The 4,684-nt window shown below is 54.2% G+C and overlaps 1 long non-coding RNA gene across 1 annotated transcript; it reads left to right on the forward strand.

The window, feature by feature from the left end:
* The first annotated feature begins 992 nt into the window (after positions 1–992).
* On the forward strand, positions 993–4,122 carry LOC143435159 (uncharacterized). Its single transcript, XR_013105209.1, has 4 exons — positions 993–1,741; positions 1,923–2,258; positions 2,954–3,088; positions 3,823–4,122. It is a non-coding gene; the product is annotated as an uncharacterized LOC143435159 (long non-coding RNA).
* The last annotated feature ends 562 nt before the right edge of the window (positions 4,123–4,684 follow it).

Consider the following 4,684-nt stretch of genomic DNA (forward strand, 5'->3'; position numbering starts at 1 on the left):
TCCTGAAGGTACAACAGTGCAAACGCGTGTACGCACGCGTCCACACACCTCCAGCCCATCCTAGCCGTGGACTCTGTCACGAGCCACTGCTCATGCCCCGAGACCCCTCCCACATGTCTGGCTCAATTATGAAGCACAGCACTCTCTCGTGGTTGAGTCCTGATGGTCCCTTTCCTATACTGACTGTCACCATCTGCAAGAGCAGATGCTACACGGTTTGGATGCTAACAAGTCTGCTGTTCAGTGGGACCCATTCAGGTCATGCGCCTTTGTCACCTACTCTACCTGGGCCGGCCTGCCTAGCCCACGACCTCGGCAGGCCCAGGCTCCCCTACAGCTGTGCCTCCCTTCCTTAATTTCCTCAAGCAGCTCCAGACCCTAGCTCCTCAATGAGCAGACTTGCCTGTTCTCTGTGTTCCTTTGGCCTGCCTGCAGTTATTCCCAGGAGCCTGTAAGAAAGGTGGTGGAGGAAGGTATCCTGTGGCTGGGGCGGGGGGGTGAGGTGGGGGGGCATTCACAGGATTGCTGGGCCACGCACGGTACAGGTTAATGACCAACTACAGAACCACCTCCCAGAAGATCCATTTCAGAGCACAAGCAAAGTCTCCCAAGCAAAGCTCACAGCTCTCAGATGAGCAGCAGGTACATGCCTGGTGCCACCACCGGAATGGTGCCCTGCGATGCGGAGCTCACAGACGCCATAGGGAGGGAGGCAGCCCGAGGAAGGAGAATAGGAAGACTCGTGGACGGTCTGGAGGGCGGACAGGAAGCTGCAGAAGCAGAAAGGGAAGAACTGGTCCTCTTGGCTAAGAACGGCTTCCAAGAGCTGAGCCTGGTTCCTTCTGCCTCGTGTCATAGAAGGACAGACAGCAAGCTGGTGATGAGCAAACACCCATGTCATGTCTGCAATGCCACGTGGGCAGGGTGGGGATTAGGTAGAGCACTGTGTTGTCACAGTCAGTGGCCAAAACCAGCTCAGCTTCTTCAGCTCTGTCCCTCAGGGCTGAAGGCCCTCACGGGCTCCTGACTGAAGTGCTAACAGAGATGGCTCCTTCCTAAAGGAGCCAGTCTCCGCATACTTCTAGCTCCTAAAACCACTGGCAGCCTCTGGCTTGTGGTCTCACTCTTCGATCCAAGCCCAGCTACTGTGACTGTATCTCTGTTTTCCTCCAGAGCCTCTGAGTTTCTCTTCCCTACCTGCTCCACATAGCGATAGCCACTACAGTTATCCATGGCGACCTCAGGTCCTTTTGTTGACAGTGGCCACGGGACCAGAGTCTGTAAGGACCGCAGGATCACAGTCGGCGATGAGCACAGGACCGTAGTCACTAACGACCGCAGGACCACAGTCGGCCAAGAACACAAGAACACAGTCACTAACGACCGCAGGACCTCGCTCGGCCAAGAACACAAGAACATAGTCACTAACGACCACAGGAACTCGTATGGCAATGACCACGTAACCACAGTCAGCGAAGACCACAGGATCTCAGAAGGCAATGGCTACAGGACCATAGTGGACAAAGATCACAGCACCTTCATCAGCAATGACAACTGTTAGCAATGACCACAGGACCACAGTCTGCAATGGCCATGGGACCAGGCCAACATGACCACAGGACCACAGTCAGCAAAGGCCACAGGACCATTGTCAGTAATGGCCACAGGTCTGTGGTCAGCAATGGCAACCTGAAGTCTTTTTCTGCTGTGTAAAGAAACAAGCATGGCTTCTGAGATTGAGGTAGGACACCTGTAGTGGCCACTGTTCTGGTGAATGTCCCCTGGGTTCTCTTTTTCCTTCCCTCTCTCCTCTTTTTTCCCTTTCCCTCCTTCCTCTTATCTTTGTTCTTCATCTCTCCTCCCTCTCTGCCCACTTTTACCCTCTCTTTTCTCTCTTCTCCTCCTCCCCTTCCCCACCTCAGAAGGATCAGCATCAAGACAGAATGAGAAGTTGGCCACGGAGAGAGGTTCAAGAAAGCCCTTGCCCCACAACTCGGCCTCTGGCCTCAGACTTGTCACCTCCAGGAGCCTAACAGGGGACAGAAGGCTAGGCTAGGCTGTGTCATTATCTTTCCTGACATTCTTTTGCAAGATGGAGCTGTGTGCAAAGCTCACCTGTTCCCCTGGATGTACCCAGCAAAAGCTGCTCACATTCTCAAGATGTAAACTAAGGAAGCCACAAAGTCAGACAGCGGGACACGAAATACATAGACAAATCTTCCCATCCTGGTCCTCACCTGGCCACGGTGACCCAATAGGTATGTCATTTTTAGGCAGTTCTCATCCAAACCCAAGAGCCACCCTTCCTAGGAAGGCACCAGAGCATCTCAAAAAAAGAACTGAACAAAGGTCCTGGGACAGGAGGGAAGTAACCTCAGCTCCTAGCCTGCCCTTGGCAGACACACAGCTGTGGCTGGTATTATTATCTGGAAAGCTCCAAGTTACAGGGCTGGAGCTGCAGCTTGGTGGTGCAGCGCCTGCCTGCTTGCTAAGCTTGTGTCAGGGCCTAGGTTCAATCCCGAGTACCAAGAGAAGTAGGAAGGGTGAGAGGGAGAGAAGGAAGGGAGGGAGGGAGGGAAGGGAGGGAGGGAGGGAGGGAGGGGAGGAAGGAGGGAGGGAGGGAGGGAAGGAGGGGAGAGGAGGGGAGGAAGGAAGGGAGGGAGGGAGGGAGGGAGGGAGGGAGGGAGGGAGGGAGGGAGGACAGCACGAAGGCAGGCAGGCAGGTTGGTTCAAGTTCCTAGTATGGGACATGAATGTTTCTAGAACTTCCCTGCCCCTCTGAGGGTGAGGGGTAACTTTCCGAAGGTATAAGCAATGACCAGGGGCCATGAAAGACAGACAGTGTGTGAAGGGACTGCTGAGGGTGTGTAACTCTGCATGTTTTAAACTGTGGGTTAGTGGAGATGGAACACACCAGCCCGAATCGCTGACACCATCTTGCTCCACCTCAAAGCTTGACACAAACAGAGAGACCACATGGGGGCATTTGCCCAAGAAGGTGGGGCCAGACACCTCTGGGACAGACTGAAATCCTGAGAAATGAGCCCTATGTCCACCAAGGGGATGTCAACACCAGCGGGCAACAGAGGTAAAGTAACCCCTTCCTAGGTCCTTGTCCATAGCACTAATACTGACAACAGAATGAGCCAACCAGCACCCCTAAACCCATGCACCCCGTCTTGCTCTTTCTTGGAACGTGAACTCTGAGGGGCACTCTGGGCAGTTTCCCACTAACTCGTACCTTGCCAAGCCTAGGAGAGTGGAGACACCGAGGGCTCTTGCTCTTGGTCACCATGGAGGGGACCTGGCAAAGCCTAGGTCAAACCGTCCATTGCTCACACCGACTCTGAACATTAGAGCCCCTGAGGGAGGACCAGGGGGCATGTGTCAAACCGTCCCAGGAACCACTGTGTTCGGGGAAGTGGGGTGAACCATAGCAACCTCTGAGTCTCCCCTCCCTAAGGCCTGGTTGCTACTGTGGCTTCAGGTCCCTTAGGTGGTGGATTTGCTTCAGTATGTACAGAATGTGAGGGAGGGGGTTAGATGGCCTCCACTGGTCTCAACGGCTGCACATGGCTCCTGATGGCTAATGTCACCCAGGGATGCTTGGGTGTCCACTCCCTTCCTGGGCAGTGTTGTTGCCATGGTTACAAGTGCGGAGCCAGTTTAAGCTTGAAGCATCCTGCGACCTGGCTATGGCGGCCACGCAGACAGGATACGGGAACATGAACTGGTCTGCTTTGCCTCACTCACTGGCGGCTAGCCTTTCTTCCATCTGTAGTCAACCAAGCTCTGGTCTTTTGTTTTGACAACGCCCCCAAGGCCCAGCTCCCAAGTGACAGTGTCCAGGCCAGCCATCAGAAATGCAGATTCCAGCCCAAGCTGCCAGGATCCAGCCACCACTGAGCAAGCACATCGCTCCTTCTGAACTTCAACTCCTTCTCTGAAGCAGATCAGGACCCACCATGCCAGCCACAGTAATAACCAACTAAAGCACCCTTGAAAGCAAGCTGGCCCTGTGATGTGGAGGCTGTGGTCCTCTCCACATGTGGAGGCTATGTCCTGAGTAAAGATGGTGTCCTGGGGGCTGCTGCCCAATGCCAGACCCCCACAGAATCATGGGATTTTGCTGCAGTAGGGCCTAGGCCCGCCTTGCTGGGGCTTCCTGAATACAACTGACCCTCACATCTTCTTCCCACCCACCACCCAGAGGCCCTTTCAAAAGCAGACCCTCTCTTCTGAACCCCACTTTCTTGTGGGCCCCACTCTGCCTACACTGAGGGTTCCCTAGAAGAGACAAGCCAGTCCACAGGGAAGGGAGACAGGCTGACCGGTGATGTGAACACTCTTTGGGTCTTCCAGCCATATTAACTGAAAACTGACCTGGAGTATAGAGACGGGTGAGGGTGCGCCATGGCAGGAAAGCGTTCTGCAGAGGGAAAGAGATCTCATCCATTGTTCAGCCCAGAATCCAGATAGGAAGTAGGAAGGGATAACCCAGGCTGGTAGGTGGGTACCAGGCCATCCCCAGGGACACAAGTCCTGAGCAGGGATACAAAGCTGTCAGAAGGCAACAAGCATCAGTAGAAGGTGAATCCCAAGGGTCATGGCCCTTTAAGAAATCAAGTCCTAAATATTCAGAAAAGTTATCTCTGGCATGACAGTGTTGCCTAGAAACCTAAAG

Source organism: Arvicanthis niloticus, chromosome 20 (genome assembly GCF_011762505.2).
Source record: "Arvicanthis niloticus isolate mArvNil1 chromosome 20, mArvNil1.pat.X, whole genome shotgun sequence".
NCBI classification, from domain to species: domain Eukaryota; kingdom Metazoa; phylum Chordata; class Mammalia; order Rodentia; family Muridae; genus Arvicanthis; species Arvicanthis niloticus.